At 46.2% G+C, this 19,056-nt stretch overlaps 1 pseudogene; it reads right to left on the bottom strand.

Annotated features, from left to right (window-relative positions):
* Positions 1-392: 392 nt before the first annotated feature.
* Positions 393-3,058, bottom strand: LOC133897065 (cysteine proteinase COT44-like; annotated as a pseudogene).
* Positions 3,059-19,056: the final 15,998 nt, after the last annotated feature.

Raw genomic sequence — 19,056 nt, forward strand, 5'->3', positions numbered from 1 at the left:
TAGTAGTGGCGCAGGCCTTATGCTCCTGGTTCTCATTGCAATCTTCATTACCCAAAAGTATAAACAGCTGAAGACTAAATATGGTTCTAGATGTGTTGCTTTCTCTTGTGTTCTAGATGTGTTGCAATTATACTTATGTTGTTGTACCGAATGACATAATCACTGCCTAGTGTTGTCGGTTTAAGCAAGTGATAATTGAACTAATTAAGAATTTTCCAGACTTCATTTGCGCATCACTTTTCACAAAAGATGAAAAGAGTGAGTTTTACACGTATAATATGAATTCCTACAGACAACTACTGCACGTAACGACGTAACAGCAATAAATTAAAAACAAGTCTGACTCGAACATAAGCTGACTAAAAAGAAGGAAATTAAAAGATGTGTTCATGTCACATCAGTGGGTATGAAGGGTGGATGGTGATTCCGCAGAGCCCCCTCCGGCTTGCCGGCGAAGTCCTTCCTCGGGGTGTGTTTGTTTGGAAAGTGAGGTTGGACGAGGTGTAGGCGAAATGTTTTTTTAAGATGGGATGATCTAGTTTTCTGTTTGAATAGGATGGGCTAGTTTTCTGTTTGATTGGTGAGATTAGAGTGGGTAGGATGATATATTCAAATTTATATGTATTCCATAAGAATTTGGATGAATTTGTGCAATATTTAAATTTGTTCAAATTCAAATTAAATTAAAAAAGAATATCACATGAAATGATAAAGATACATATAAATGAAACATTATAAATGAACTCACTTTTTCACCAAATAGCCTAAGGTTGAAAATATTTTTATAAATTAGTACATCATATGAGAAGAATATTAGTGAATTTTTTCAGATTTTTGGGAATTTATTTGAGACATTAAAAATTGCTAGAAGTTACAAAAGTATGCTTCTTTAGAGAATTTTAATTAAATATTGACTCATGTTTTTTGAATTAAACCAATTAAAACAGGTTGCTAGTGAACTCTAATTTACTCATGAAAACGTTTAGAATTTTTTAGACCACTCTTATATTTCTAAATAAAATCGAGAGTTAAATGACAATCACAACGCACAACACGGAATGAGCACGACCTGGATCGCTGGGTTCGGCGTCTGATTTCGACTGGATCGCCTCATTCAGGATCATCTAATCCATCCAGAGAACCAAACACTCAGAAAACTGGATGGCCACCTCCTCATGGATGTATCCCCGGTCACCCCACGAGTTCTTCACGATCCAGTACTTTTGTCCTCTCCGGCCACTCTTGCCCGTAGCCTACGACGGTGACGCCGTGGTTCAGCTCGGTCCCGCACGACCTGTTGTACACGCCCTTCTTATAGTGCTGGAAGTTGTCGCCGCAGGCCTCGATGGACACGGTCACCGGCTGCCCCGCCACCGCATTTGCCAGTGACGCCTTGCTCCGGGACTTCCGGGTGGCCACGCGCCGGAATCTGGCGATGGTGACCGCGTGGTGCGGCAGTTTGGTGCCGTCGCACGTGTCCGTGCTGCCGGTGTACGGGTAGTCGTCCCGCGTGGTTATGCCGCCGTTGGAGATGATCCACCGCAGCGCGCGGTAGCTGATGCCGCCGTCACAGCCGTGGTCCAGCGTGTCGCAGTCCACCAGCTCCTGCTCCGACAGGGACACCAGCTGCCCCGTGTCGATGGTGCTTCTTGGTTCAATTAAAATTGTACGTACCACATCGGCCTTATTGGTTCTTCACCTCCGCCAGTGCACTATCGTCGGCGCGCCGGTGGACAGGTTCACGTACACCGGTACCTGGCTTGGCGCGCCTCCGGTGGCGTCAACCAGCCCCGCGCGCTTGGTGATCATGACCACGTCCTCGTCGCGATCGTCATCGTCTGAAAGTGCAAGCAGCGGCACCGGGGCCGCGGTGTACATGGCCATGAACTCCTGGTTTGTGAGGTCGGTGTAGGTTGTCTCGCCGAGCTCGTACACCCGGAACCGGCGCTGCTCCTCCTAGACCGCTCGCAGACCCAACGCAAAACACCAGAGCAAAACTGTTGTCAGCGGCGGAGGCCATCGGCGACTCCGCGGAGGCATCGCGAGTCGTCGTCGAGCACGCGCGCAGTACGCAGCTCCTGCCCTTCGCTCGCCTGTTGCTTACAACAAGTGCTTGCTCACGCCTTTTGCTGTTTGCTGGCCACGTGATTTCGGAGTAACAACTACTTTACTACTTGACAATAACATGACCGCTACCCTATCTGCAGTTCTGCACAACCTTCAGTCTGAAGAAATATACACTGCACAACACATTCTGCACAATCTGAAATCCTAAACTGAAACACACGGCATGCAAATATCAGGTTCTCATACCACAGAAGCTCTATAGAGTTAAAACATGAAACAGCTCTGCTTCTTCCCTGGCGTTAGCTTCTGGTCGCCCGGGGAAGAAACACTGGCCAAAATTACTATGGATTTAACAATCAACTATTACAAGTGTATATGCAGTATAAGTGCTACATAACGAGCATGATCACTACTGATCAGGCTCCAAACATTCAAATATTTTGCTGTACAGTTCTTTCGACAAATACGCCCTCCTATGAGCTATGAGCAAATACCGGTTTTTCATAAAAAGTTCCGAGGCTGAACATCTCATCTACCTGCATTTACTTTCAGCTTAGACATAGAAGACTTGCCCAACATTCAGTAGGTTCTCCCTGCAGATCTTCCTAAGGAAAGCATACAGGTAGTTGATGGCAATCTTCCTGACAAACCCTGAATCACTACGAGCCCTGATGATCGTGTTTCCGAGGATGTGCACCACCCCAGCATCCCTGCACGCGTTCAGGAACGCAATCTCGTCGTCCACGGTCTGGAACGTCTGGCCCGACGACATTACCTGTCTGTTCCCGGTTTGATTTGGGGATTGCACCTGTATAATGGAGGCATGGGATGTGTAGCTGAGCTCCATGTTAGAACTGGTGCTGATGCCGTTGCTTCTTGGATTGGCGTTGCTTGCCTGGTTCAGCTCACAGGTGCTGTGCTCATCAGAGTCCGTGTACTCTTCCATCATACTCTCCAGCCGGACAAAGAGCAGCAGGTTTTTGAAGAGCATCTGCTCGGAGTCGTCATCCTAGCTTCTTGTGGATGTCCTTGTAGCCATACCGCGCCACGCATCGGAACATGTGGAAGTTCTTGGGACCGATTGGCTTCACAAGGAACCTTTCATCTGGTGGCACAGTGTAGACAGGAAGGTACTTAACACATACGAATACCAGAGTGGAGTGGATCGCTGGAAGGTTGGTGATGAAGTGCGAGAATATGTGAGGAACACCACTCGCCAGCTCCGTGTACACCAGGCCTACACCGGGGACCCTGACCAGACCAAGGCCTAGGATCCATGCCATGGACACCTTGCTGTGCATCTCAAATTCATGGCGGAATTCTGGAATCCGCCTTATATGCGATGAATCTGCATTGAAATCTTCGAGAATTGTGTCCTGGCTTATATTACAATATTCACCTGCCTGCAAAAAAACCAATATTGATGTCACTATCCTCCAACAACAGAATGTTTTGATGTAGACACATCATGATAAACGTTCATTGTGTATCTGCTAGCTAGCAGAATAAAAGAACTAGATACAGAGCCTGGAAAAAATTATCCACGAGTTGCCCTCCACAGAAAGAGTTTAAGACCTACAACAATAAATGGTTGTGTTTTTGGCATGGTAAAGCATATCATCCATGTTACCTAGTAATGTATATTGCAGAATACTGAGTACTGATTTCCTAACTCATGAGAAATTTAAGTCCATGTCAGACACTTCACCGAGTACGTATCTACCAAGATACTTGAGTTACTTGTTTTCGCGTCTACAGCTCTGACAATTTAACATACTTACCTATAAGAAGAAACTTCCAAATGCAGGACAAGCTTCAAGAAAAGAAACCAGAGATAAATAACCATAGCTTTGAAATCCGCCACAAAAAAAAAAACAATTTCCTGAGGTGGAGGAATTTTTCAGGCAACATTGACATATTGAAAGCCTGAAGAAAGAGATGCTAAGGTTAATTATGTTCCAAGGCATGAGATAAATGTAGTGAGTTAAAATTGAAGTTTGAAAAAACTGATTACTTCAGATAAATCACCAATGACCTCTTTAGATGATGACATGGTCAGGGTTTCAAGATTCGACGCGATGGAGTGGAGTTTGGTCCGAGCATATTGGATCATGCCAGAGTAAAATACACCATGCATAACCATGTGCTTCAGTTGGGATGAGTTGCTGATTAATATTTCCATCGGGGACCCTCTGAACAAAAAAGTGGAGACCCTTGGAGCATAAATTTCAATCATTTGTATCCTTTTGCACGTAAACACCTTCAAGATACTAAGCTGCTGCAGATGGGAAGGTATGTTCAAGAAAGTGATCTCATCGCAATAGGAAACTTCCAATTCCTCCAACGAAATTGTACTGGAGAAAAAAAAATCCTAGTTCCTCCCCAGTAATTTGGACAAATTTCAGACACAAACTTTTCAAGCTTTTCAAACAGTCAATTCTTAATGTCGTCGGACGAAAAGCACAAGAGAAAAGTGAAATAGACTGAAGTGTGAGCTTCCAGCACAAGATAAAAGCGAACATGAGAAGTTGTACTTTGGCCTGTGATCAAGAGGAAGCTCCACAGCAATTTCTACGATTCCAGATTTAACGACAGCTTGAAGCCAAATGTCAAGATATGGTTGTTGGACTTAATCCTAGCGTGGGTCTTAGGGACTCGATTCAAGTTTGGAGTCTCGCTCGTAACTCGGAAGGTCCGGTCGTAGGTATGCAGAACCTAACGGAGGAGTCGTTCGTTCTGTACTTGGTTTGATTAGTTCGAGTCGGATTTGGAGTCTAGAGTTCAGGATCGTGGGATGGCACATTCGTGTTAGAATTTGGAGTTAGCAGGTGCTATAAATATAGAGTTGTAATCTCTACTTTGTATGCTTTGAATAGAGTCATAAATTCGTTCAGAAAAAGTTTCGATCTATCTTGCGTTGTTCTCGTCGAAGAGAGCGTTCGATTTGCATCTGGTATTTTCGTTGCTCTCATCGAGTTCCAGTGAATCGTAAAGTTCCGGTTGACGGATTGTACGCTCATTTTCTCGCCAGGGCGCTTGCGTGGTCACAACTTGCTGGTCGCTCACGTAATCGAGCACGTACTGCTCGAGCGGGGTAGTCGAGCACATACTAGTCACTCGTGTGGTTGAGCTCGTACTGGTCACTAGCGTGGTCGAGCACAAGCTGGTTGCGCGCGTTAACCTAGTGTTTAAACCACCATCTAGTATCTAAGCCCGACAGGACGTGCAGAAGTCCAACCCGCGCGGATTGACCTGCGTCATCAGCTTGTTTGTCGCCGGAACAAAGCCGGCACCAACTCGTGAAGATGTTGATCGTTTATCAGGATGAGGCTGTTTCGCGGATTTGAAACTCGTGTTCAAATTTTATAACTTTGCGTATGAATATATGCGGGCGTACCAGTATATGCAGTGTATACGAAAAAAGGAGAATGAGCAATGACGTTGGTATGCGCTTCAAATGAGCAATGATGTCGTACTCCACATAGTCGTCTTCTTTAGCCTACACCTTTGATGATGAAGGCTTTGGTTCTTGAAGGGGGAGCTTCGAGTGTTGCGACCCATCGATCTTGTTAGCTCGAGGTTGTCGAGGCTTTGATGGTTCGGGAAGTTCCTTCCTGCTTCTCAAATTCATATTAACTTCTTCAATTTCACCCTCTTCGACGGATGTAGCTTCCGCTTCTAGGGCTTCACACTCTTCGGGAGTAATAGCAACTCCCGAATTTGAGTCTTCATCTTCTTCACTCGTGGCTATGGCATTACATGGCACCACCTCGGAGGACAGAGTAGTGTCGAGAGAGTGTTCATCACTTGATGTTGTTAGCTGCCCCCAGGTCTTAGGGAAGAACTGACCTAGTGTAGGTAGCATAGTGATTCTCTGCGGGAAAGCTTCATCTCCCTCCAACTTGGAAATGAATCAGGGAGGCATTCGTCGTTGATTTGGATCACGTCGTGCAATTCGCACCGGCGCTGAAGGAGGACTAGCTTGATAGCTTGGTCATCGGGCTCACAGGTGTGAGTCGGAGTTTTTTGAACTGATCTTCTACTTGGGCGAAGGGCACCCAATATTCTTCTTCTTTATTTATGTGGACGGATGATGATTCATCATGCTTCACCGTTACCATGTTAATGGCACGGTAATCTGGGTTGTGGCTTCAGGCTTGAGGGCCAACCTCTTCTCCTCAACCGCTCTTTGCAACCACTCTTTGAAAGCGATGCAATCTTCAGTAACATGCCCTACGTACCGATGGTATGGGCAATACAGAGGATTTTTAGTCATGGTGACCTGCTCGGATCTTGCCGGAGTAGGTAGATTCACAAGCGTTTGCTCGTTCATCTGTTCAAAGAGACTTTTGATGAGGTCCCGTCGGAAGACATATTGCTTATTCAACATCTCCCGGACATTAGGACGCACAGTTGGTCTTGGCCGCTCACTTTTCGGGCCAAAGACTGGAACAATACTCGTGGTGTTCAACTCAATGTGTGCTTTTGCCTTGTTGCTGTTTTCGGCAAGCTTACTTGAAGACCCAAATTGTCTAGTGTTGTCGACGGAGCCAACATTCTTGTACATCTCCATAATGTGTGGTACTTTCTCGAACTCCAGCTTGGTAGCTGCAACGGCATCGCCAAGTGAGCTGAAGGTCTTGGGGTCACGTCGTGATACGCCGACCAACCAGTGCTGTAGCATACCGTGGATGCACATTTGCACAGCGTCTTCGGGATGCATCTCTCTTGTGAGACGAACATAATTGTTTTTTAGGCGGACGATGTAATCTTCGATCCTCTCATCCTGCCTTTGCTTGATATGATAAAACTATAGAATAGAGATGTCTTTCCTCATAGTGATGAAATGTGACTTGAATAGCTCTTTCATAGCGACCCAACTGGGCACCGAACTCGTAGGTAAACGGCTATACCAGTGGAAGGCAGCTCATGTCAAGGAAGCTGAGAACTGGCATAGTAGTAGTGATGGGTTATTTGCTGTGTCTCCACACACCGACTCGAAGTAGACAAGATGCTCGGTAGTGTCACTGGTTCCATCAAACAAATGGAACTTCGACAGATGCCAACCTGCGGGGAATGCGACTTTATCGTGCCACGCTTCACATGGCTTGTCGAGCTCACTCTCTAATGGTCTCGGGACCTGCTCCGCCACCAGTTGACGCATTCTTCTATCCACCACGTCTTCTACGATGCTGTGATAGTCTCTTAGTGTTACGATCGGCGCAACATGTGTGACTGAGTTTGCCGGTGCGGCCATGATGTGTGGAGGAGTGGCGCCCATTTGATGGCTGGGCGCACCCCTTGCCCCCATCGGAGGAGGATTGCATAATTGGGACGCGGCCTCAATCTCAGTAAACTGCGGGTCAACTTGAGGAACCCGTAGTACGCTAGGTGGTGGTGGTGCGCCTCCTAACGTGAAGTGCAACATCATGGCGCAAAGCTGATCCAGTCTTGCGGACAACTCGCTTACTTGTCTTCCGAGGGCGCTATTATGCTCGTCTTGAACGCCCGGATGTGATGGATGTACTTGTTGGGGTTGACTGCTTGTACCCACTAGGGGCACGGTAGATGGAGCTGTACCCGCACCTGCGGGTAGTTCTTCATGAATGCCTTCATTCTCGTTGTCCATGTTCACATGCGCAATGTTTAGGCCTTCTGGATCTCCTTCATCTCCGAACAAAGCCGAAGGTGCTAGCTGAGAGTAATATGGTGACCGAGAGCGCGGTTCAAGTGAGTCTGATGTATGAGCCTCAGGACTGCATTGTCCCTTGTCCTCGGATGTGACGGGGCTACTCTCCATTCGTCGTAGAGCACTCATCTTTAAACGCGTGTCGGGGCTGAAGCGTGTGGCCACTGTGTGTAACTAATCTTTATCTTGCGGTAAATGCAAAGAAATACTTTTATATGTGTCGAGGTGGTCATACAAAGAAGACCCCCCCCCCTTCAAATGATTTGTATTTCCCGGACACGGGAAAGCAAGGGGCGACTATGGCCTCCTTCTGTAGTCTTGCAGCAACTTGTGAGGACATGCCAAAGCAAGCCTTTGGGTTTGGTAAAATTTCCTCGTCGAAGGAGTATGCTAACTCATGTGTGATGGGAAGAGGTTCCCAGTCAGAATCTGATTCCTCGGGGATCAAAATCCCGATGGTGCCGCACATCATGATGTCTCTGTCATTGGACATCTTAGAGCTTTTGGACATAGTATCATAGTTTGTCGAAGCATCCGAGCTTGGTTCTACCGGCTGCTGAGGCACTTCGATAGTAGCCGGCAGTGTTATTTTCTCGGGGACAGTTGTGGGTTTATTCTCTGTTGCTGGCTCTTTATTTTCTTTAGTAACGATGATGAGAGAGGGTTGTGGTGACTCAACCCTTTGCTATTCATGGCAGGCCCTGTTGAAACATGGGCGGTGCCAGTGTCTTGAGCTTGACGCGGCTTCGGAGCTAAGCGTTCTAAGAGGAAATTGTACCTCGGATTTTGCTCGAGGTTCGATGTTACCTGAACGCTAACTCTTCCATCTTCTGGGTGGACTTGACATCTGTCCGGACATGGAGTTGTACGTGACGTAGCACAAGGTCTTGCAATTCGCAGAACCAGGCCTGCCGGTTTCTCTTTCATCATTCACGTCTTCGTTGATTCTCATTGAGAGTATACGGGGCAGGGTATCTCATAGGTGAAGTAGGACGATGTGCCTGTCGTGTAGGAGCCTCGCACCTCGGGGCCTCACGATTGGAGGAAGCCGCCTCGTAGAGGGTCCTCTGGTCGCGCCCAAAGGGCCTTCTTGGATATGCAAGATCATGACGACGCAGTTCTTGATCCCAACAAGTGGGTGGCCACATTTGGTGTGGCTAATATGATGTATGTGGAGGACCTCTTTGTCGAGGAGCCTTGTCGTGACGATCTTGTTGTTCATGATGATTTGCTGGACGGGGATTGCCCCCAGTCCATGGAATTTCTTGTGCAGCAGTACTACGAAGCTATCTTTCGAGACCATTTATTTGGTCTCTAAGTTGTTGCATTTGTCTTTGTAATTCATCAGGATGAGGCACCGGCACTTCGCTTGGAAGCACGACGAACTGATTTGTGTCGTTAGACGAAGAAGGGTCGGACGTCACACCGACGTGAAAACAAGGCACCCAGTGCTGGCAGCCAGCAAGATTGGGGTTGTAAAGCCTGCGCCTCCTTCTGAGGCGTTGAGATAGAATCTCTTCAACTATAGCTTCCTGTGCGGGGAGCCTAGCTCGTGATGCATGGTAAGTCCATGCGTGGGGAATGGCTTCACTTGCAACTGCTTCCTCTTCTGTAGTATCGGTTGATGCGAGGCGAGAGGCAATCCGTTGCCGGAGCCTCGCGACCTTGATGATCTTTCACCGGCAGTTCCGGCGTGCGTGTGACCTTCCGGCTTGACGGGCGAGGGCAGTGCTTTGACACAAGTTCTTGCAAACTGCGTCTAAAGCTATGACCAACTCGGCTTTTGATTTCTTAGCGAGGGTAGATCCCTCCAATATGGCGTTAGCCTAAGCAATAACGCTTTGGCATTCATTTTTTATTTCTGCGAAAGCTCTCTTAGGGGACTTCTTAATCGTCTGGGCTTTAGTGAGCTCTTGTGTCATCTTTGAATAAACTTCGCCTTCGTACTTGAATACGACCATGGGCGGGAGTGTTCCGAATTGCAGGGTCATGTGAGTTGAGTCACGGGCAGGGATGAGTCCACCTACAACAACAGCATCTCTTGGTTAGTATTTTCCCAACGACCTCTTTGCAGGTAGCACTTGTAGACTCGAGATTCTGGCGTGATGACCAGCGCAACGTAGCAAAGATGGGAGGAGAACCATGTCCCACTGGGCGTGCCATTTTGTTTCGCGGATTCAAAACTCGTGTCAAAATCATAAAGTACAGTTTCTTTCATTATACATTTTTACTCCACAACGCACAAGCTATTTGACTATATAATATGATCCGACGATTGCTTCGTCTTGGTTCCTATGGCCTCGTGAGGCTCCCCGGTTAATTACGCCCATTCTCAGGCTACCTCCGATTGAGTTGCGCTGGCGGTCGTCATATTGAGATTGTCTCCGAGTCTGCAAGGCTGTAGTCACACGTAACAAAGACCAAGCAAAGTAAGCGTTAGAAATTAAATGTGGTAGAGAACGGGAATAACAGTCTAGCATGAGCTTTTGGAATGTTTATGTATCTCGGGTCATCATCAGCCACGTAGGCCTTAGAATTGTGTTTGTGTGAAGAGGTAAGCTAGGAGCACGGCACGACGCGTACCGGAAGCGGCAGCATGGCCACCAACAGGAGCTCTGACGCCGTGCTTGACTCACTAAGTCCCTCTTCGGGGCCTCGGACTTGTCCTCATTGACCATCTCTGAAGGCAACAGGCAACTGATGCCACACAGGCATAAGCCACAAAGGCGAGGTGATCAATTCTGGGCCACGCAGGCTCCAGCCACAAAGGCACATATTCTAGTGAGCCACAAAGGCGACGATGAGCCACAAAGGCGGGGTAATCACAACGTGTATCAGCACAACCAGCAATGGAGCAGGATCAACAATAGTGCAAAAATCAAGCCACCAAGCATCACCGAGTAGTTGGCCGATAATAAGAAGACAACCACAAGAGTAAGTCATCAGGATAACTATGCCAAGATTAGACACCAGAGAGATATAGACCAATTCCACAGGCCTCAGCATGACAACCAGGCACCATAATGCATAATCAAGCCCAACAGAACATCAATAACAAGCCAACCTGCGACATCGGAACCCCAATTGGCCAGAGGGCAAAACAGCAGCATCACCCTCAAGCCACATGCTGCAACAACAGTCTCCAAGCCATCTACAGCGGCATGGCAGCCGGTAAGACAACAGATGGGTGACACCAGAAGCCCAACAGCGTACAGACGAAGCCACCACAACACTACACAGTCGGCACCAAGTAGCATAGGACCTGGCCATCTTAGTGACAGAGAAAGGGGAGGTGGCGTCCGGGACTAACTATTAGCACAATGGCACGTGCACATCGGCACATAGCATCATGGGTTCAACCTTCTCCTACGGGTGTTCGCAAAAGGCAACAACATATCAACGAGGCGGACCGAGGCCTCAGTTTTATCATCACCGGCCCATGGCAAGCTCTCAAACAATAGCAAGAGCACAACAACGGGGTGGCCTCAGGCTTCTTCATCATCGGTGGCACACAGCAAGCATAAACATGGGCAGCAATAGCACCACGGCGCGACGGCCAGGGACATGCACAAGCCAACCAGCAGCATATGCACGGCACGATGACCGGCAACCACATGCACGATCGAGAAGAAAGGGGACAGGGGAAGATCATAGCCGGGACTCACCACGAAAAACGACGACGGCGACAGAGTTCAGATCAGCCAACATTCCCATCGACAGCAGTGATTCACCTCTAGGACGGCGAAAGAAAGCTCGGTGGTGTGGCTCGGGTGGTGCAGCTCGGGTTGCGCGGCTCGGTGCGACGTGGGGCAACACGTGTAGGCACAGCAAGGGCTCGACCCTTCTTCCTCAGCACAGGACGGCTTGGCCACGGGCAGAGGGAGGAGAAGGCGGCGCACAACAGGAGCAAGGGCGTCGACCAACAGTAGTGAAAGGCGACGGCGCAATGTGGTAGAGCTCCCGCCTGTTCTCCCAAAAACTCCCTCTTCTCCTGGGCACCCCCTCCCTGCTTTATATCGGCGGCTCGGGCTTCCCTCGAGAGGAGATAAGAAGGAATCCGATTGAGGGCGCAGATTTGGGGGAAGAGATAGGAATGAGGAAGTGATAAGCACGGACGTGAGCGGTGGCGGCCCACCGGCCAAAGGAGAGGGGAAAGGGGGCGCGCGCTGCGCCCGGGAGAGGTGATGTCACCCCCTAGGGCTAGCTTTATTTGGGGCGCAGGCAGGATAAGGGCGAGCGGGTGGCGGCACGTGCAAGAAGAAGAACAGGGCGCCGGGCGAGTGGATAAGAGCAGGGGAAAAAAGGAGGCACGGAACCAAGCCATGGGATGGTCCGACTAGGAGAAGGAGAGGAGAGAGGGGAGTCGGGCCAGGCTGGCCAAAAAGAAGCGTCCAGATGAGCCCCTTTTTTTCTCTTTTTTTTATGTATATGTGCAAGTACACGGGTGCAAATATACGACAAAATGGCATCGTACAGAGGAGGCACGAGAGAGCGGTGGTGGGCCGTTTTAGTACCCACAATTGACGGCGACAAACTACATGAGCCAGGTAATTTGGGTGTAGGGGATGATGGAGGATCAAGGTGTCTAGGAGGCTGTCGAACCGGCAACCGGATCGGCTGTCAACGAGAAGAAGGACAAGAAGGCGAGGTCGTATCTCTTCCAAGCGCTCCCGGAGGACCTCCTGATGCAGGTGGCAAGGAAGAAAACTGCAAAGCAAGTCTGGGACTGTCTCAAGACAAGGTTCGTTAGCGCGGATCGGGTCAAGAACGCGTGGCTACAGACGTTGAAGCGTGACTTCAACGCCATGCACATGCAGGAGGGAGAGAGCCTGGACAAGCATAAGCATGTCTCCCTTAGTCGCTCCGCATCTCACTTCGCTTCCAATCTCCAGAAGCCGCTCCCGAGGGTAGTGGCAGTCGAAGTGGTGCGTGCGGTGGTCACCGTCGCCACTGTAGCCACCTCTACCCCTTGTGCCCGGCTTCCATGCAGCCACCTCGTCATCTCCAAGCCCATAGCCACCTCGCTGTCTCCCGAGCCAACTCATGGCCACCCTCATTTCCCCCTGTGCCCTCTCCGTCATTCGTTCAAGCTAGATTGTGGCAATAGACAGATCTAAATGAGTGGTAGAAAATATATTTTCTTCAAGATGATTATATTTTGCCATTCATTTAGATATGCTATTGTCACTCGGATACTGCAAGATGTAAAATGGATATTTCGCCATTCATGTAGATATAAAATCCTCTACTACGAACATTTTGGCATGGGCCTCTATCTCAAACTTGAGGCAGATTCGCATGCTGAAGAGTTCGCGGTAGAGTATTTTTGCACATGTAGATAGATTATCACAGCCAGTTCTAGCCTTGAACCAATAATGATAGTTGGATTATCACTGCTGGTTCTCATTTTGAACCATAGTGCACTACCACAAAATCATTGAAAGCAGATGGTATGTCACAGACGATTTCTTAGGAGCTGTCATAGACTAAATATTCTGAGACGGTTGCTAAGATAGACGTGTATATACCAAGGCAGGTTTTCACTGCACCACTAAATGAATGAACTCACAGACAGTTTTTATAAACTCATCTGTTTCTATCATACAAACACATACAATTTTTAGAAAAATTTGTCTGTAATATTGTCACAAATGGTTTCTTGTAAGATCTGTTCGTGTCTATTCAGTAAACATAGACAGATTTTATAAACACCGTCTGTATTTAAAGACCCGTGGTCATTTTTAAATTTGACCGCCCATCTCCCCTGGCTCTTTTAGCTTTCAACAACACACATAAACCGCTCGTCTCCACAGGCTCTTTTGGCTTCACACACACAACACCTCGTCTCTCCGCAATATAAAGTGATGAGGAGTGTTCTTCTTCCTCACTCATCATATCCAAGTGTTCCACTTCATTGAGAAGCAAGGAGTGTTATGCGTCCTCACTCGCGAATCACTTTCATTGCACCGATGTGAGTATCATATGGTTCCTTTCACTGCACCAAGGTTTTCATTGCTTTGATCTATGCAACTGATGGCACAACCTTATTTTCGTTGTAGATCTATAATGGCGCAATTCACGGCAATCAGGAGGTGTCCCTATGGGGTTGTCCCTATGTTCTGCGTGGATGCTTGGCGTCAACTTCATCCCAGTGGACTTCGTCTTCTTCACTGCTATGAAGTCCCCCTCGATCAACCTTGTGTACGCTGTCAACCGCTTTCTCCATTCGGTTCTACCGAATGGAAATTTCTCTATTACTGTTCATCAGAATGGAGACATTTTCATCAACTGCAAGACAAGCTTGAATGCCCATTTCTTGTTGAACCATAGCTGGTGGTTTGGCAGCAACGCATTCTGGTTCTGGCTGATGCATGAGATCATCAAGGTGCAACCAGATCCGGATGACTGTGAGCTGCTAATTGAAGATGATTCTTGGGTTGACATTATGCTGAAACGCAAAAGGATGAGATGATGTCTATCATCTCATCTTTTTGAAAGATGGCGTTGATTGACCCAAGTTTCTCGATCACTTTTCGTCTTTTTGGAAAACGGTGTCACCACGATGTCAATCATTTTATCCTTTTGGAATACGACGCCGATCGACCAATAATGGTGTATAGCTAGCTAGTTTTATGTGTTCTAAACAATGTGTGATTTGCATATGTGTTATGTTCTTAACCTTTATGATATATATGTAAATGTCTGTGTTTTGTGTTATGAATAATATGTTATTGATGTTATGAACAATGTGTGATCGATGTTCTGAACAATATGTCAATGTGTTTAATTTGAGAATCATAAAGAGTGCGACCCTTTCCCTCTATAAGCAGCCAAAAAGCAAATTTGCTTATAGCGGGGAAAGGGAGACACAGACGATTTTTTTTAAAAAAAATCTGTCTATAATAATAAATAGACAGTTAGAAAAATTCGTATGTGACTCTTAGTAATTACATATGAGTTTAAACAAGCACCTTCTATGACTCTTACTACGTATATACGGTTATCTGGAAAATCCATCTGTGTGTAAGCTGAAACCGTCTCTAACAAGCTCGATATCACAGACACTTTTGCAGAGATGGAATATATAATCGTCTGTGATAGGGTTTAAAATCTATCTGTAAATACCTGTTCTAGGGTGGTGATGATACTTAATATTATTGCCGGTTCATAAGGCGACACATGGATTATCACTATCGTTAACTTACTGTTAGTTAAAAAACCGGTAGTGATAGTTTTTTTTAAGTAGTATACGAATTGTTTACAGTAACATTATATGTTTAAGCATAAATATTTGGTGTTTTCCTATATTGGTAACCTTGTCTATATATTCACTGATTCACTCTGATATTATCTTGATTAGCTTTGAGAAAAATTAAAGAGAGTTGTGCCTTGGGGATTCTATTTTTAGGTTTTACTAAACACATACAGACTATCATAAGTTTTTTTGCTAATTTACATAATTTTAGTTTCGACTCATGCTAATTTTCAACGGGGAGCTCCTTTAGATATGCCCATATTGTGACATATATTACGAGGATAAAATTCCACCGAGATTCAAAAGTATAACTCGACATTTATCAGTGGGCGGGAAATGGTCTTTGCCGCCAGTAATGTCTCCATGATTCTGACGACCGGCATGCTGGCGACTTTGTCAGATAAAGCTCATGACGACGTGACCTCAGGATACCTCGTAGCGAGTGTTAGTGTGTAGCCAGTGTGCTCACAAGGAGAACAGTGCTGCGCGCAGTTAAATTTGACTTGCAGGGCTGGACTGGAGTGTCCGCGTGCTCTGGCCTGGATCGTCCAGGTCATCCTGCCCTTGTCATAGGCTTGCTGGCTGCAGTAGATATAGGCATGTGACGTAACAGGTACGTAAATTTGTAACGCATGCGCATGCAGATATAGCAGCTAGTTAGCGTGTTCATATCAAACAATCCAGTCTTATCCTGCGGCTTCTTCAACTTTGTTGGGAGACTTTTGTTCGACTGTAACTGTATTTGAGGTTTTTTAAGATCCTTGAAAAGGTACCAACAGAAAATCACCAACTGTTGATACATCTTAAATTATAATTTATGGTCCCTCCAAAGCATGGTATTTTTAGATACGTGTCAAAATCCGAAGTTAAATCCTTCTTCTTAAACTGAGCTCCTCTTAAAAAACGGTCATCAATCCCATTCATTATGCCCGGTTTTCACGTAGCCACCTCACCGTCTCCAAGCTAGTAGACATTTTGCCATCTCTCGAGCCAACATGTGGCCACCCTTGTTTCCCCCTGAGCCCTCGCCATCTCTGAGCCTGTCGCCGACCTCATCGTCTTCGAACCTGTCGCTGTGTACTGGCCCGTCGCTTGTTTCCCAAGCTCGTAGCCCTGTCTTCTCATCTCCTCGTCTCCCCCATCTCCCCAGCTAAACGAGTGGCTAAGTTTGAGCGTTAAAGATTCTGGCAATAAGAAGATCTAAACAAATGGTAAAAAATACATAAGATTTAAAATAATTATGTTTTTACTATTTATTTAGACTTACTATTATCACTGTGAATATAGATTTAGATATTACCATTCGTTCAAACTAGATTATGGTCACTGTTGGTTCAAAACTTGATATGAATCGACAGTGATACCAGTTTTGAACCGACAGTGATAATATGTTTTTTTAGTATTATGTGAATTGTTTGTATTGACATTATATGTTCGAGCATAAATATTTGGTGTTTTACTATATTGGTAACCTTGTCTATATATTCACTCTGATATTATCTTGATTAGCTTTGAGAAAAATTAAAGAGAATTGTGTGTTGGGGATTCTATTTTTAGGTTTTACTAAACTCATGCAGACTATATCATGACGACGTGACCTCAGGAGACCTTGTAGCGACTGTTAGTGTGTACCCACAGTCTGCTCACAAGGAGAACAGTGCTGCGCGCAGTTAAATTTGACTTGCAGGGCTGGACTGGAGTGTCCGCGTGCTCTGGCCTGGATCGTCCAGGTCATCCTGCCCTTGTCAGTCTGCATTAGATATAGGCATGTGACGCAACAGGTACGTAAATCTGTAATGCATGCGCATGCAGACATAGCAGCTAGTTAGCCCGTCCATATTAAGCAATCCAGTCCTATCCTGCGGCTTCTTCAATTTCATTAGGAGACTTTTGTTCGACTGTAACTGTATTTAAGGTTTTTTTAAGGTCCTTGAAAAGGTACCAACAAAAATTTACCAACTTCTGATGCATCTTAAATTATAATTTGTGGTACCTCCCAAAGCATGGTAATTTTGGATACACGTCAAAATCCGATGTTAAACCCTTCTTCAATTCTTCGTTCAGTTTGGTCTTCTAATTTTTAAATAAGATGTCCATGACTGATATAACAGCTTTTTCTCAAACAGTTTGTACACCCAGTGGCTTCTCATAACCGACCTAATTTGCCATGCCAAATCATCATGCTTATCTTGTAGGATCATCATGCTTATCTTTCAAACAAATTCAACATGCCGCTTTTGAACTGTAATATAACGCTTTGCTGGTGCAAGTATCTAATAGTGTTATAAACGTTTTTAAGAATTTGTATCTGACCTGAACTATCTCAGTCATAGCTCTTACCTTTTTGAAGTCATAATTTTTTTTGCTGTAATATAACCAAAGTTTATGAATCTTTTGAACTCACAAATTTATATTTTAAGGCTTTAAACATATTGTAATTCACGCATTGCAGTCTTTCTGTTATAGTATGCGTCTGACATTGTATCAATATATAGCATCCTCCTTATTAGCACCATGCGCTCTGGAATCACTGCCTCCATCACGGTTCAGCTGGTCCTCGTCTAGATTTCCTCCTACGCAACGAGGAGGTCACCCGAGGAGAGGCTCTCATCTACTAATGGCGCTGCTAAGGCTTCTCTGATGAGTCACGTATTTGGGCCCGCGATTACTGCAGTGCAGTTGTGGTCTCTCTGCTCTACTCTCAGGCTCATGCCTCGTACATCGTGCATTCACATCGGTCCCTACTGGGACACCAAGTCAAGTCGTGGCCTCTTGGGAGCTAGCTATTGGTACAGCAAGTCAAGTCAATTCCTTATGCAACCGCTTCAACTGCAACTACTATACACGGTCTGCCTATCCGCGTCTACCCGGACCCAGGAACATGCATGCATCCATCCATCCATCCATGTGGCTCACAATCTACCTCACAATGTCGATGAATTATTGAGCCTGCTAGGCCAACAATCTCATCCTAGTTCTAACCTTTTTGAAGTCATAAATTTATTTTGCTGTAATATAACCAAAGTTTATGAATGTTTTGAACTCACAAATTTATATTTTAAGGCTTCAAACGTATTGTAATTCACACATTGCAGACTTTCTGCTATAATATGTGTCTGACATTGTATCAACATATAGCAGTCACCATGACATCCTGCTCCTTATTAGCGCCATACGCTCTGGAGTCACTGCCTCCGTCACGGTTCAGCTGGTCCTCGTCTACGGTTTCCTCCTTCGCGACGAGGAGGACCCGAGGAGGCCCTCGTCTACTCCTAGCGCCGCTGAGGCTTCTCTGATGAGTCACGTGTTTGGGACCGCGATTACGCAGTGCAATTATGGGCTCTCTGCTCTACTCTCAGGGTCATGTCTAGTACGTCGTGCCTTCACACTGAGTCCCTTCTTCTGGGACAGCAAGTCTAAGTCGTGGCCTCTTGGGGGCAGCTATTGGTACAGCAAGTTAAATCAGTTCCTTCAGCAACTGCTATGCACGGTCTGCCTATCCGTATCTCTTCGGACCCAGGAACATGCATGCATCCATCCATGTGTCTCACGATGTGGACGAATTATTGAGCCTGCTACCAGGCCAACACAGTCTCGTCCTAGTTACATTCCACACCTAACAAAATAACAGCCATCCATCCATGATCCATGTGTTCCACGATACGCATGGCGTGAGAATCACGAAAAGGTTGACACATTCTCAATCACACTAGAAAATAACGCGTCGTATACTCGTATGGCCCGTCCCTGAGGCAATCTTCTTTTCGTGAAGAGAAGGAAAACCGTCTTGATCAGCCAGTATGGAGGGAGATACATGCTACAGGCGTGTTCTCAGTTGTAACAAATTATGGTTTGATCTATGTTTTCTCTAAACAAAAAATATATAGTATAGCCTCACTGATCAATGTTGTGGAAAATCAATCTGATGCACCCAACATAGCTCAAAAACAGAATAATGATCTTTAGCCACATCAGCAAATAGATCAATTAGACATGATGCTTCAAATGGAAGCTAGGCGTCTACGCAATCTCAGTTTGTTACATC

Source organism: Phragmites australis, chromosome 17, assembly GCF_958298935.1.
Source record: "Phragmites australis chromosome 17, lpPhrAust1.1, whole genome shotgun sequence".
NCBI classification, from domain to species: Eukaryota; Viridiplantae; Streptophyta; class Magnoliopsida; order Poales; family Poaceae; genus Phragmites; species Phragmites australis.